This window comes from Engraulis encrasicolus, chromosome 15 (assembly GCF_034702125.1).
Source record: "Engraulis encrasicolus isolate BLACKSEA-1 chromosome 15, IST_EnEncr_1.0, whole genome shotgun sequence".
NCBI lineage: Eukaryota > Metazoa > Chordata > Actinopteri > Clupeiformes > Engraulidae > Engraulis > Engraulis encrasicolus.
This window is the reverse complement of record NC_085871.1, coordinates 1,144,775-1,161,888: the sequence shown is the minus strand read 5'-3', so window position 1 is coordinate 1,161,888 and position 17,114 is coordinate 1,144,775. Positions and strand designations below refer to the sequence as shown.

At 39.8% G+C, this 17,114-nt stretch overlaps 1 protein-coding gene across 2 annotated transcripts in view; it reads right to left on the bottom strand.

Moving 5' to 3' along the window:
• The window catches only part of ppm1bb (protein phosphatase, Mg2+/Mn2+ dependent, 1Bb), a 33,774-nt gene that overhangs the window by 15,538 nt on the left and 1,122 nt on the right, over positions 1-17,114 (bottom strand). The window lies entirely within an intron of this gene.

Sequence of the window (17,114 nt, the reverse complement as noted above, 5' to 3'; positions counted from 1 at the left end):
TGTATATGATGGCAACTAGTGGCTAGCATGTGTTGAGGAATGTATGCCAGGGCCCACCAGGGAAAATGCCTGTTATGCCAGATGGCCAGTCCAGTCCTGTCCCTGACACTACTCTATTACTACTTCATTACAACTCATTTCAACCTTTATATCCCATTATCTCTGAAATGAATAAATATCCAAACACCCCATTTTCAGGTGTTGTAACAACAATGTTTATGACCTTACAGGCTATGTTTAGACAAGAAACCGGCCATTTAAAATATACGTTTTTTTGATATTCAATTTTTAATTTTTCAATGCATTATAATTCATGAATAGAGCTTTCAAACAACAACTCAGACATCTTTTTGTGACTTACACTGACTGATGTAATCAAGGCTGAATGTATAGTGTCCTACCCTCATATGTAAACCTTTGCTAGTCTGTTTCTCACTTAATATTGATGTCAGATTCACACAAATGCAGTTCTGGGGTGTTACCTTGCTACTGAACAAGCACAGCAAGTATGATTGAAATCGGTGTCGTTCAGGTCCCAAAGTGTCTGATTTCAAGGTGAAATGACCCATATAAAAAAAACACATACAGTGCCCTCCATAATTATTGGCACCCCTGGTTGAGATGTGTTTTTTAGCTTCCAATTATTAATTTTTTTTTCTAAATAATATGGGACCTTAATGGAAAAAAAGAGAAAAATCCAACCTTCAATACAAGTGCATTTATTCAGTGGGGAAAAAATCCCACATAAAGAAATAATTATTTGACATCAAATAATGTGTGTCACAATTATTAGCACCCCTGGTGTTAATATTTTGTACAACCCCCTTTTGCCAACAAAACAGCACCTAATCTTCTCCTATAATGTTTCACAAGATGGGAAAAGACAGAAAGAGGGATCTTCAGCCATTCCTCTTTGCAGAATCTCTCTAAATCATCCAGAGACCTGGATCCTCTCCTCTGTACTCTCCTCTTCAGCTCACCCCACAGGTTCTCAATGGGGTTGAGGTCAGGGGACTGAGATGGCCATGGGAGGAGCTTGATTTTGTGTCTGGTGAACCATTTCTGTGTAGATTTGGCCATATGTTTAGGGTCATTGTCTTGCTGAAAGACCCAGAGACGACCCAGCTTCAGCTTTCGGGCAGAGGGCAACAGATTTTGATTTAAAATGTCCTGGTATTTCAAAGCATTCATGATGCCATGCACCCTAACAAGGTTCCCAGGGCCTTTGGAAGCGAAACAGCCCCACAGCATCACTGACCCACCCCCATACTTCACAGTGGGTATGAGGTGCTTTTCAGCATGCGCATCTTTCGTGGTACGCCAGACCCACTTAGAGTGTTTGTTGCCAAAAAGCTCAATCTTGGTCTCATCTGACCAAAGCACACGGTCCCAGTTGAAGTCCCAATACCGCTTGGCGAACTCCAGACGCTTGCGTTTATGATTGTGAGTGAGGAAAGGTTTTCTCCGTGCATGCCTCCCAAACAGCTTGTTGGCGTGTAGACAGCGCCTGATGGTTGATTTGGAGACTTTGTGACCCCAGGATGCTACCATTTGTTGTAATTCTGTAACAGTGAGCTTTGGAGATCTTTTGATTTCTCTTACCATCCTCCTCACTGTGCGTGGTGGCAAAATAAACTTGGGTCCTTGTCCAGGCTTGTTTACCACTGTTCCAGTTGTTTTGAACTTCTTAATTATTCCTCTCACAGTGGATATGGGCAGCTGCAGTTGAGTGGCAATCTTCTTGTAGCCTCTGCCTGACCTGTGAAGGTCGACGCACATCTGCCTCACTTGTATGCTGTGTTCCTTTGTCTTTCCCATGTTTAAGAGTGGATAAGAGAAATGGCCTCGGTGTCACGTCATATTTATACCCCAGGGAAACAGGAAGTGATGAATTACTAATTAAATATTCCTACATACTCTGGTAAACTTTGTAAACTACTGTAGAAATGACAGAAATGCTTCAATTATATTTATTTCCTGGGAATTATTAAGGGTGCCAATAATTGTGGAACAGGTGATTTAATGAAAAATAATTATTTTTTAGTCAGGGATTTTTTTTATTTTCTTACAATTCATTTGAGTTGAAGGCTACATTTTCCTACAATTTTCAGTGTGACAGTATTCTTCTGCAATAAACACTGAATTTATTTTAAGGCTTTTAACACATCTCAACCAGGGGTGCCAATAATTATGGAGGGCATTGTATATTTTAAAATGTCTGGTTTCTTGTCTAACCGTAGCGTAATGATTGCTTGATATTCGATACATTTTCGATATATATATTGTGCAGCCTTAATGAGTACACCAGAGTATTATATAAAACTGTGAAGTATGGATCCCCAGTTGTACAAGCTGCTGAATGCTAAGTTTAAGCTCTTTTGGTGTGCGAACCTGCTCCCACATTGAACGCTCCTGAAATCATTGAAATTGAAAGGGATACCTGCATCCCTGCACAGGGACTCTCAGGTGAACATGTCCGGGCAAAATTTGCATTTGATTATTTAGTCTTTACTTTAAATGTTATTGAAATCATGTTGCTCTCTTTTTGCATTTTGCCCATGTTCAGGGTGGAAATTAAAAAAGAAAACATCACATAAGACAAGTCTCATTGCCATTTTTAAAAAGAAGACTTCATGGAGAATGAAGAAAAAAATAAAATAAAATCTGTGGACAATCCCACAAGGTGTTCTGGTGCTCTGAAAATGAGACCCAAAATGATTTGTCAGACTTGTGAGGTCTTCTGGTCAAACACTGATGGGGTTTCCTTTCTATTAAACGTATAGCTTTTTACGAGAGTGTTTCTACTTGTATCTATTCTACAAGGGGAAAAAATCATGAGGCTATGTTGGGCACAAATATGTCTTCTGAAGGCCTAAACAGAGCACAGCCAAAAACTCCAGTACAATTTGTATCATCTTTGAGGGAATGCTATGACGATGCAGGATCATACAGACCAAAACTGACAGTTTTGCAACAAATGATTCCGATCTATGTACAAGCATGCCAAATATGAGCTTCCTAAATGGTTTAGTTCTTCAGCTATGGGCTTGTGAACTTTGACAAACAAAAAGGGTGTGAACAAAATGGGCAGCCCCCTCACCCAGTAAAATTGGCTGTAACACGGAGAGTATACATCTTACATTCAAATAAATTGACAGTGTTTCTCTTAAGTACCATGAATACACTTGGTAATAATGTCCGAATTTTTTGAGACCTAAGTGCGCGGGCTCCTGTTGATTTGACGTGGAATGACCCATATAAGGAAATGCAACTGGTTTTCTATGGTGATGGCTTATGATATATAAAAAATGCTAAATATTCTGTCAGTTTCTAAATACTTGGGACCCTTACTACACATTCTGTCATAAACCTTTGGTGTACTCAACAAGACAAGATACAACCAGATGACACCATGACACTCATAACACACAAGTTTCTAATGTACAGGGCGATTTCCTGACCAATAAAAAAGTTGCACTAACTGAGGCATCTGTCATTCATAAAATGTACAAAAATATAGGTCTATATAAAAAGAAAAGAAAAACGAGTGGGAGCAGAAAAATCCTGGTTGAAGTTGACTTTGTTGTAAAAAATCTGGTTATTTGGTTGTCCTGCTCCCAGGTCAGAGGTTTGGATGTACTCCTTCAAGATAGGCCTATGCCTCAAGCTGGTTTCACTAATGATTAAGTCCTACATATTCACATGACTTCCAAATTTGAAAAATGTAGGCTACTGTCTACCATGTCAAGTTCAGTGGACCAGCATAGTAAACCAAACTAATACCAGCAATGTACAGAATTTACATCCTGCACAAGATTGAGGTAATAATAATCATCGTCATAGGTTTGCTTGGTAAGAAAAATTGATGAATTATTTAACAGTGCATTATCACAAACCCTAATTCATTTTGTCACATTATCTCCATTGTAAAGCCTCTCCCCTTGCTCTCAGAATGAATGCATTCTAAAAGCCAACAGGTACAGATTTACAAGGCCAACCACAACCATTTAGGAGAGTAAAAAAATATTATCAAGTCAGTCTGATATTCGGTCATTCACTGTCAAGCTGGGCAAGTCTTTTTCTGAATCACAAATGCAATCCGGAAACTAAACCTATTTGCTACATTAAGAACTCCTTTAAAACCAGTTTCCTAAAACAGTCAGGCTGACTGGACAAATTCTCTGCAGGCTAATGATCCAATGGCTCAGTCAGCATCTGCTGCCTGTTATATTAGAACGGCCCATCCATAAAGTGATGGAGTGGTCCACGGGAGCAAAACGAAATAAACAAGAAGACCACAAGACACTTTATGGAGGATTTATATCTGAGGTCTGCGCACCTTACACAAAAGTTCTTCCTGATACAAAATTGTACATCAATAGCTGGAAAGGTGTCAGATAAATAAGTGTCAAATAAAAACAAAAAACAAAATCTGGAGATTTTGCTGACATTGCAAACTAGCAATTAGAAAGCAACCGCACCAATATTTTTCCAGTTATTGCCAAAATCATGGTTGCATAATATCATTAGCCTGAGTGTAAATCTTCTAAGCTTATTGTCCAATTTGGGTGAGTTTGTTTGAACTGTACTCATGTTAGTTTCATGTTCTGAGCTTCAATCAAGAGTGGCAACATGTGGTGTCTTCTGCTGCTGTAGCCCATCTGCCTCAAGTTTCAATGCGCTGTGTGTGTTCAGAGATGCTCTTCTGCATACCTTGGTTGTAACGAGTGGTTATAGGAGTTACTATTGCCTTTCTATCAGCTCGGACCAGTCTGGCTCGCAAGTCCGTCTGGCACCAATAAACATGAAACATTCAAAGTCACTTAAAATCACCTTTCTTCCCCATTCTGATGCTTGGTTTGAATTGCAGCGGATGGTCTTGACCATGGCTACAAGCCTAACTGCATATTATTCAATATTAAATAAATTGCATAACATTCCTTAAAATTATTGAAAGGGCAACATGTAGGACTAAGTTGAACTAATCACTGTCCCGAGTCAGCTGATCTTATTTGAGTCAATAAGGTAAGCGTACCCATTAAGCCCACCAAAATCTAAATTTCTTTATTTTTCAATCATCTTCACACAATTTTTTTTGTGAAATGATTTCTTAAATAGTAAGATTTACCTCTCTTCTCAATGTTTATCACTGAATTGATGAATATTTCAAAGTACAATATGAAGATTTTTTACGAGAAAAGTGAAAAGTCTGAATGGGCTTAAATGGTACCTTTGGTACCATTTAAGCCCACTTGTTATTTCTCTATCAAAATACCTGGTGAGGTGTGTGAGTTGAGTTTAAACAGTGTAGCCTACATGGCATAAATGGTTTCAGATCAAAATATGTAAGAAAAAAAATGTAAGATTTGCTAAAAAAATAATGCATAAAACCTAATTAAACATTACAGCATCTCTTACTTCATATACTTCATAAAATTCTTCATCCAAACAGAGAAATTTATTTTTTCTTATTGATTATTGTTAGTTCATTACATTACACCTTTTTGACCTACTACTTCAGATTGTACAGCACTTTTTATGTCCCTCAAAGGCATTTTTCATTAGCATGCATGCCAACTTGCATGCATTTCAATGGGGTTTACCATTTAAGCCCACCTTGTACCCATTAAGCCTGCCTATACAAAAAGCTATTTTATGGAAATAATCAACTCCACAAAAACATTTCATGATGCATTTCTTTAAAGATCAATGCCAAACAAACTGGAATATGCTTAGAATTCATACCTAACCACCTTAAGTCTTACGGTAGAGTAAGATAAAGATGGTGTGTGGTTGTATCAAGAGAATATCGGCGTTTGCTCGCTCATAAAACACATCTTTGCATTTGAAGGGAAATGCTATAATTTAGTAAAACACTGCATGTATATATATAAAAATCATTACATTTACCTCTTAGTTCACTAAATATTAAAGTATTTTCAAAATATTTTACTTAAACTAGCTGAAATTATATGATTTCTGACATGTCCCAAAACAGCAAAGTTTTGAGGCAACTTCTTGTCAGTAGTCCTGAGACTGGGTTCACTTGGACGGGGATAACTCGACGATAAAAAATGTGATTTGTTTGCAATAAAAAACATTTTGTCAGTTACTAAACCCTTTAATTGGATAGGGTGATGAACAACAAAATTCACCTTTTCCCTTTCTTTAAATTGACCTCAAAGTTGAAAGTGGGCTTAAAGGGTAGATGGGCTTAATGGGTACGCTTACCTTAGTAAGTGAACGATGACTCTCACGACCACTTTCACGGCCCGCTGTCAGAGAACCCCAAATGTAACTTTTGACAGAGCGACCTGAATTAGTGTGGTGGGAAACACTTCTCATTCGAAAAATTTGCTTTACATACCGCCAGAGCTTAGTTAAACAGCATTTTTTCATGACTGTGTAGATTTTGAGACAGGAACGCCACGGGCACGGTGCTAACTACGTAATCCACATTGTGGCCCTTTTAACTATTTAAGACTGAACTGAAACATTACAAGCTCAAAATAAGGATAGTCTACATACTAATCTTCACTTACTTCACTTGAGCTACTTGAAATCAACAGGCACCTTCAAAACATAGCGGAGGACGTCTGTGAGAAGAGCCACTCCTCTCTCCCTCTGGCTCCCTCTTCTGTAGCTGTTATTTCATTCATCCAGCGTTTCAGCTGATGACGTGAGGTTGTTGTGTGCTTACTACAATCCTTGAGTTTGACTTGTCAGTTGGCTTTTTTTACCGCAAACGGATAGAAGCTTTGTGCAGCTCTGCAAAATCAGACCATGTTGATGCCAATAGGAACGGTGAATGGGGAATGCACAGAAGTTAAAAGCAAGTAAAAACGCATTCTTTTGACGCTCATTTTCAAGTATGCTCAGAGCCAACGCCTTACTGTGCACAGCGACACATGAAAGTCTATGAATGGTTGAAAATAAGACTAGCTGTAAACATAACACTGATTGATTTGCTTGATATGGTCCATAGCTAGCTCTACGCCAGGTCATTTCAAATAGTTTGATTAATGATTTATCAAATGGCGACATCATAGCTCTTATAACTTGTCTGCTTGCTTCATTAATAACAATATTTCATATTTGACAGTTAGAAAGCAGTGATGCGCCAAATTTCTCATAGACTGCCATTGAGCTGTAGTTTCACCTAAAAATGCCTGGAAGCACCAATGGAATGTTATGTCGAACTCATAACGGCACGAGGGCAGCAGAACTCAAAGCTGCAAGATGATTGGAACACTGTTTGTCTGTTCAGCATAATGATTGGCTGCTGGTAGTGGAAGAAGGCAGGATATTTGCACACACCTGCCACCAGTGTTAATTTCGTGACGAAATATTTTCGTCATAATTATCGTTAACCTCTTAAGCTTCAGGGCTATTTCTGAGTTTTTGTCATACTTTGACCTATCATGAAGTGACTGGTATCATTTGAAAGTAGACTCTGTAGAATCCACAGGAAGTGACAGGAAGATTTTGTGATGTACTGCCAAGGACTTACAGGGGTTAGAGCATTTTTTTCCTGAAATGCGGTCATGAAGACCCCCTGGAAATTATTACATTTCAGCAGTATAAGCTTAACTGATACATTTGGTCTTGGAAACACATTTAAGACTTATTCACAGGTCTACTGAAGCTGTTTGTCAAAGGAGAACTTGCTACAGCTATATATGATCTTTCCCAAGACAATTATTTGTGGATATACTATGCGTTAGGGCTTTGACTTGTGCCCCAAAATCATAGTCGAAGATCGTTTCTAAATTAAAAACGATATTCGAATATATATCCATATTTTTTACCATTAAAGCGGAATTCACCTTTCAAACAATATTGTGCCCTATCTCTGTATTAGACCACATTATAACAGGGGATTATGTAGCCACTGGATATAATATCTTTATATTAAATATAAAAGCTATTTATTGTTTTAGTTATGGTGATTTCAAGCGTCATCAAATCACCGGAAGAAAAAATAACGACTACAATGCCATTAGAACGTTGCTGGGTGATTTGATTGGACGCGTCATCAAATCACCTCGGCATGACAGGTGGCATGGAACAGAACAGCAGGCAGGCAGATAACACATTTCGAGGATGGAGATATTTACATTGTCCGGATAATAAGCCTACTTCAAGTAGGCCTATAGGTTACTGCACAGTGGTAAAAGCCTTGGTGCATTCAATCCAACTGCTTAAAAAAAAAGTTTTGTCCGCATTGTTAATATGCGCTCATTGTCATTACAAATCACTGGCTACAGTATCGGAGCGCACCAGTCCACGACGTCTACGCCTGCCAGGTGTAGCCTATTAGGTCTGCAAGTTGTAATAACACATGGTAGGCATTGCCTACACTTTTTTTTGTTTTTGTTTCGCTTTGTTATTAATTTTAATATGCTATTAATATATATTTTTAAAAGCTTGCTGAATTATTTGAGGTCCGGCCCGGATCACGAAGCAGCGGCCACGGACACTCCGAGTCCTAATGGGCTAAACAATAGGAGCTCGACAGTGAAGTTGTCTTTAATTGAACCAGGCTTTATTTTAAGATTATTGGTGGATTGCTGAAGGAGGCTGCGACCATTTCTATCCTCAAACGTGGCGTCCTCCTTGCACTGCTGGCGATGTTCATGCTCCTCTTACGCAGGTTGCAAACAAGGTAGCCATAAATGCATGCGCTGGCTATCATTACTGCACTTGGACTTGATTGCATTTAAACAACACGAGCTGCTCGTGACGAGCAAGAACAAGGCACACTCGGGCAGGCTACTGAAATCTACTGTCAAGTCATTGTAGATTTCAGCTCACTCCCAGGCAGTCAGGGCCGCCTATTTTGCATAAATTATAAACACAGACTTCCTCTCGAGGGACAGTTGAGACGCGAACGGACAAATCAAATTAAACACTTGACCAAAGTAAGCGACGATAGCCTACATCTTCAAAATGCAGGTCTAACCCAACACCTCCCTCAAACTGGCCAGGTGGAGGGTGTCCTTCCCAATGCGCTATTTAGGCCTCTGTGGGTTTGTAAGCTATGTTTCACGCAAGTCATTTTTCAACTTCTAAAAACAGAAAGCATAACCTGAACAGCTAAATGCCCAGAAATGCGTGCGCACGGTGCAACTTACCGAGGGACGATTTTTCCTTCATGTTGCACTTGCATTAGAGTCAATGAATAGGATGAAGACCATTTTTAAAAGGCAGCCTGCACATTTGTTTTATTTAGGCCTATAAATGATCAATTCCCTCTGGCTTGTAGGCCTATTTGTTAGGGACCAACAGCAGAGGTCCGGATGAAACGGCTTTTGGTCAAACACCAGCACGAGAGAGAGAGGGCGAGAAAGCGTGCGCTCTTTGATAAAGTTGGTTGAATGGATTTGATGGGATTAAACAGAGATAGAACATGAGCAGAGATAGACAGGCTACTTCCTTCTTGAATGAGTATTACATTTATTTATTTTTTCAAAAATAGGCTAAATGTAAGGTTAGGCTAGCCTTCTCATTTTCCGTTTCAGCACTAATCTGAGGACAGCGAAAGTTGCGACACGAGCTGCACTTCTCAACAGTTTGTTTTTCCATTCGCTTTTTATTCGCTGTTAGTAGCTATAGTTTGCGCAATGAGACCCAGTGAGGAAAATGCATGATTGTTATGTTTTTCAACAGTCTACATTAACAATATCAATCTGTCTCGGATATCAGCCTACATTTGTCCTAAAACCAGCCACGACTGCTGGCAGCGAGCACTGAGCAGCCAGAACGCAAGATTCCTTCGAATTCGGTGACGCGTTAACCTGGCAACGATTACTTAGTTTCCCGCAGTGCATTCTGGTTAACTGAGTTCGTTAAAATAGCTTTGGCAATCGCGGTTCAGCACATAATTGTATTAAATTAAACTAAATAATGCAAATTACTTTATTTTTCTCATGTAAAATGCAAAATGAGGATAAATTACATGTGATAACAGCACACATTGCCCAGAGGTGAATTCCGCTTTAAAATTGCCCCAGTTAGACCTGATGTCAAGCTGAAGTTGTTCTTTCCCCCAGTCAGTGACCAGTAAAAGGCTATTCCAACCAGAGATGTAGCCTAATGGCCCATTAACAACATGCATTCAACCAGCCATTATTGTTTAGCGATTGTTCAGCACTTATAAGAAGACGGTACTTAGAGGTGTGAATGCAGATTAAAACATGGCAAAGCTAGTAGCCATGTCAAACTTGTAGCCCAAGTTAAAATTTGAATTGGATCATATGGGAATCATGAGAATTGAGCACACAGCACCAATATCAACAAATATGTATTTATTTTCTATCACTAATGACGGACATTTAGGTAGTGTGTTTGTAGGTCCAGGTAAGATGACTGCTCTCGTCTAAAAACGAACATTACACAAACTAGCAGTGCGCTAAAACATGCTAAAAGCATGCTAACAGAATCATCACCTGGAGTCTGCCTGATCTGACACCCAGACCAACGAAGCTAATTTGGTCAAAATCCAAAAAACAAGAAGTTATTATCTTACTCTTGGCGTAATCGCAGGTACTTGTGGGTTGAATCACATAATTCCAGAAACTCGTCAACAACTCCAGAAAGTAATGTGGTGATGCTTTGTTTATTAACTGTAGCCATTCACTTGAATGGAACTCTGCAGCACTCATCTGCTTGTTATGCGGACTCTGGGGGAGACTGCCTGCCGCAAGTGTCCTGCTACGGAACACAGAGAGATGAGCCACGCACGCGACTCTCCTCAACACAGCTGTAGTGATTAACCAGCCATGGAAAAAATAAATTGAGACTGTGAATTGCGATGTTTACAAGGAAATGATTTTAATCAATAACAATGAAATACCCAAAAAAGCAATACCCATGTCAGATTCGAATATTAATGGCCAATTCATATTCGTCCGAATGTCTCGAATTTTCTTAACATTCGACTTATATTCGAATATCGAATATCGAAGTCAAAGGCTTACTATGCGTTTTACCAAGTGTCTTTTTGTATTTGTTTTAGTTAGTCAAAATGCCCCCCCCCCCCCCCCATATAAGGTCTTACTGTACAATAAACTTTTGAGCTAGAAGCCTTATCATGGTGACATATGAAAGCATACACCTCAGAGCATGAGCGAACCTGATGACGCACTGAGCGAAACGCGTTGTAAAGTAAAGAAAACTAAGCAGTGTGCGGTGTCTTTTGAATTTTGTTCATTGACTCTTTATATTGTTTGAGGGAAAATATACAAAAACATTTTATCTGAGCGCTAGCTAACCCTGACTCTGTAACAGTAAGCTGATCATTTGGTCCGCACTCCGCACGTAAAATTGGCCTTGCAACTGTACAGTCCCTGTCCAATGAGGTGGTTATTGGCAAACTGGGGTCACGATTCAATGCGCATCACGATACACATGCCACGATGCGATCCCATCCCATCACCATGCATTGCAAATTTACTTCAGTAAATGTGTAAAAATAATGCTTATTTGTCAGTTGCTGTATAGCAGCGGTCCCCAACCACCGGGTCACGGACCGGTACCGGTCCGTGGACTATTTGATACCGGGCCGCACGACATGAGTGAAAAAGAAACAAATCCAGAAGACATGCCTTTGGTATGAACTGCAGTGCAGAACATATCTCAAATATAATTTTTAGTATCGCCATATTAATATTTTTATTAGCCTAGACATAGCACAAGAATTTTAATAATCAATAACAAGCAAACTTTTCTTTGTGCCGTCCAATCACTAGTTAGTTGAATGTCAAATGCGCCAGAAGCATGCTGCGAGGCCGGGCCCACTTTATATTTCAATCCTGCAATGCAAACAGTGGATGATGACTGCCGTTTTGGAGTGTTGGCTGTCTTCTCTCGCTCTTTCTTTTTAAGGCTTTTGAATGTTGTGAAGCAAACTTTTGGGAGCTATTTTAGAAATCCACTTCTATCATTTGTTGGTATTTCAGTTTCGTGACAACAACGCTGTGTTACGAACGTAATTGCCTTGCGAGACATGTCGTGGTTGCAACTATAACGACCAACACTTATTTCAGGAGCTCCTGAAAGTCAGCGTTAGCAGAAAATAAGGCGATGACATGCAACCTTTTGCCTCTTTTTAAAATATTGCATTGGGTTTTTGACACATAAAGCCACAGGCACTCAGAATGCGGTAGAATCACACTGGTTATGCAGCGGTCCACACAAACGCAACACGAGGGCACGAGCTGCTAGTAGCAAACTTCAGTGGTATCAAATTCCAGCTTCCAACTATTCCCCGTGTTGTTCGAAAAAATAATGACGACTACTAGTTGGAAACAGTTGACCATGAATTAATAGAAGCGCCAGTTAACACGTTCACTACCAAGTCACGTAAAAATATGTTTTGCCCCCCCATGCGTTGGCTCCCAAACCGTAAAATTACGTTTTTACGTTTTTTTTTAATTGGATTCTGAATCTACACATTCTAATGCACATTCTGTGTGATTTTCTTAATAATGTGATGAACAGAACTGACATAGATTCATGAAAACATCTACAAAGTCAAAACTCCTACAGGATCTGGATATTTCATCATCTGTGCATTTTATTACACACAGTATTTGAGTTTTATTATAGCGAGTCAGACCACTTCCTGATCACGTCACATCACGTCTCGAGTTACTTCCTGGGCTGGAGAATCAAAACATACTCGCCCTACTAGCTAGCCTATTCCTAAACATATGATGGAAGGATAGGGAGTTTTGCTGCCATCAAGATAGGTGGTAAAATGGAAGGTTGTAATGAAATTACAAAAAATACGCTGAAGAAGGCTTAGGCCGAAACGTCTGTCTGTCTGCCATGCTAACCCAGTATTAAAACTGCAAGAAATTGATCCGGGAGTGCGGCTTTTTTACCATACATGAACTTTGCTGTTTGCTCGCACCCAAAGACCTTGTAAGAAACTTTTCGGAGTTGAGCGCACTTTCTCTACTAAAAGGTTGTAATGAAAAACAGCATGCAACACAGCAGGAAGTAACCTAATTTTGGGTAAGTACTTTGGCATGTCTACTTTTATCTACAGAACGAAAACTGTCAGTCAAGTGACATTAGCTAGCTAGCATTTCAGATGACGTGGCTTTGATAGCCTGACCAGGTGATTTTTGCATTGAAATAGTTTACATGGAAGCTACTGGAGTTGTTGTTCGGGCGTGAAAATGCATTTAGACCCGCAATTTAAACTCGGAGAGTCAGAGCGCACCCGTGACAAAAAAGGCTTTATCTCAGTTCGAATGTTGAAAAACGCTATTTTTACCTAAACCAGTGCTCGCTTTAAGTGGAATAACTTCGTAATGGAATAAGCTAGAAACAAACCGTGAAAATATACAGACAGCTGAGTTGGTGGGCTTTCGAACAAGCCCTGACATGTGTCTGTGGGTTGAAGACAAAATATTCGGTGGCTGTTCAAAAAATGACAAAAAATGATGAAATTGACTGGGAGTCTACAGCTAAATTCCAAAAAACGGCTGGTATTAAATGTGTTAACCCGGAGACCTATAACACAGTCATAAATATCCGGAATTTCACTGCGCAAAATGTTCCTCAATGAAAGTTAACATGGCCAGAGAACGCATAGGCCTATTCTCGCATGGTGAAAAATAGTAGTAGTACGTAGTAAGTTTTGGGTGATCATTCCTTGGCTTGCATCACTAGCCCTATGACCAAGAACTGGCTCCACAAATTACTGGGTAAGATTGTCAGTTTAACAGTGATATACTAAATGATATGTTTAAATGTAGGCTGTTACACATTTTGAATGGAGTGAAGAAAAAGGATTAGGCCTTATTTTTATACCCTATTAATACTATTATTATTAGGCCTAATAATAACAATGATAACAATGAATAATAATAACAACTATTATTATTATTATTATTATTATTATTATTATAATAACAATGCATGACTGCCGGTCCGCGAAAAAAAAAAAGGGACTCAAACCGGTCCCTGGTGCTAAAAAGGTTGGGGAACCCTGCTGTATAGCATTCATAAGTGAATTCATTTTATTAAGCATTTCAAAATCTGGGAGGGCTTCCATCACAACAGACATGTCACCTATCCTCTACTGATGAAAATTACATTTTATTAAGCGGGCTTGTCCCAGCAGGTCCCACTTACTGCAATCCTTAAGTCCTGTTTATTGCTTATCTTTCGTAAATTTCGACATGGAGACAGCATTCAAACTCTAAAACGACCGACCTGGTTTGGAGATGTTAAAACATACATTGTTCGTCCGTACCTCTTCACCGTTTTTCGTCGTTTTGTCCACATTGAATATAATGGTGGAAGGCAAACCCACTTTTAGTGTAAGTTAGTTATCAATAAATAATCGATCGTCATTAATAAGTAAATCGTGAAAATAAGTATTGTGATACATTGTCATGAACTGATGCAGTATATCGTGAAAACAAGTATCGCGATGTATTGGCAATTTATTGCACACCCCTACAGTCCAATAAGCTGATCAACCATGAAAGTAAATCCATTACTTAGCTTGTCTAGATGCCTGAGCAATTTATTAAATGGTTAATGTATAACAAAGGGGAGTAGAGTTTCCACGCCGGGACTCGAGCCTGGACTTGGATCGTTGGTGTGACGATGAGAGCACACACCCTAGTGATGGCCACTTTGTTGCTGGTGTCCCTCACGTACCCACCACACTTCTCCCATTCCAGGATGCCCCACAATCCATGCTGGAGTCCCTCGCACCAGGGTTATTATCCATCCTGGTGTCCCACAAGGGTACTCTGGGTGCACCATGACCTCACACTGGTCATCCCACTTCTGACACCATTTGCAGGGAAAGGGAGTAGAGTTGCCCCGCCGGGACTCAAATCCAGACCTTCTGAGAAACCATACTGGTGCTCCGATTACTACACCAAAGAGCCAGGCTCGTTGGCGTGTTAGTCAAGAGCACACCCACAACCCTAGTCCTCTCCATCACAACTACGATCAGAACGATCCCCCAAAAGGCTCTTTTGTGTCGCAATCGGAGCCGCAGTATGGTACCCCAGAAGCTCCGGATTTGAGTCCCGGCGGGGCAACACTACTCCAATGGACTTGTGGGAAAACAAAATAACCATTGTTTGTCTATTGCAAATATGACTGGATACAAAGTAATCTGTGTACTGTTCACCTCTTGGTTGAAAGCTTACTGGGTATTCGGATACTACACACTACTTCCTTATTTTTTGCCTTCTACATAGGAAGGCATTGGGGACTTTAGGAGGTACCCCAAATGCTGAAAAAGATGGGCAGCATCCCACATGCGTCCTGGCCCAGGTTTTGGTTCTTACACATTTTCACCCATGATTTTCCATGACACTTTCAAAACCCTCAAATTTCCATGATGAACAGAAATAATTTGATCTGAATGTGACCAACAAAAGCCGGAATTCAATGAACACTGAAACAGATGAAGATTACACTTACCTGTGAAAATCATGGTACTGACTGACTGAAGCAGCTTGTTGCACCACCAAAATGAGATGGTACGTGGCAATTATTTTATTATGGCACCAGATATTCAATTTCATGTAGATAATTGATAAAACAACATGGATAACATTTCCAAGACTTTTCCAAAACTTATGGACAGATTATCATTTTCAATAATGTTTCCAGGGCTTGGAAATTGAATTTTAAGATTCCATCTTTTTCATTCCTCCATTTTTCCAGGTTTTTCCATGACTGCGTGAACCCTCTTTTTCGAAACAGCTCATGGGACCACTGTCACAATATAGCAAAGGGCGGTTATTGATTATTTAGGTATATCAGAGGAAAATATTATGTGCACACCACCCAATTAAGTCTGGCCCTATCCTACTGCACAAGGTCAATATAGCCAGTTTGAAACGTCAAAAGGAGCAGAGTTCAAGTGGAGGGTCTAAGCCCAGTTAGGATAAAATCAGTCTTCAGCTAGCCCAATGCAACCCTTTCATGAAACACTTTGTTTTCAGGTTGTTGATGTTGTTTGATAATGCCACAAACAGAGTAGGCAAATGTGACGAGAAGTTGCAGAGTGTTGATATCAGGTATGTGATGGGAACCAACCCACCTAAAAATGAAAACAAATTGAGCAACATGCAATCTAGTTGACAGTGACAAACACAAAACCATAGTTGCATGCATGCATATGCGTGTGAGGTGGATTGTCCCTATCATTTCAATTTAGAAACAGGTGGAGTTTATGTTCTCACTGCCATGCTCAACGTGGACAATCTTATCAGAGAGACTTTGCCTTGTTGCTGGAGAATATTGTATGCAACTGGCAGCGCTCTCGATAAGAACTAAATATCACATGCTCTATCCTAGTCAGCACAGCTCATTCCTTCTTCCTAGGTTACATACAATGCAACCTAAAGAGCATATCCTATGACACTTATTTCAGACAACATAGGCCAATTACTCCATGAATAAGTGCCATCACATTTCACTGCACCATAATTCCATGCAGGTCAACAGGACCACAAGAAATACAACCAGACAACTCATCATGAGGGAAGTATTTAAAAAACGGCTGAGTGCACCATGCAGGCCAGAGACAAGATGACGTGTTCTTCAACAGTCCTTCTCTTGACATAAAATCTAATCTTACTGTGCAATGCAATTATTTTGATCGAAAACCTCAAGTCTTTTTGTAAACACGTCAACTTTCCAAATCCTAAATCAGCCACAAAAGACACACAGGGGATACCAAGGATTTCTCCCTGCTTGATTTAACGGTATAGACTGGCATAGCTGAGCTTTTTGGACAGCATGGCTTTCTGTCCAAATATATAACGAAAACCAAACAACTTTCTCAGCAAGCAACCAGCATGTCCAGAATGCACCTTCTTTCCGCGCTTTGCTGTGCATTGAGATAACCAACAGACATGTGTGATCATTTTGCTTGTGTAAATTTACACGGAAAGAATTACTCTCCCACCAACCATTTGCGACACAGTACAGCTTAAGACCTAAACAGAGCACTAAGTCTTAAAACTTAGCTAACTTTTGCTAGCTGTCCATCCTCGCTAGTGAACAAGTATGTCTTCAGTGACGTGATTTTCTTATTGGTAACGATCATGAAAGATGGACAGTCA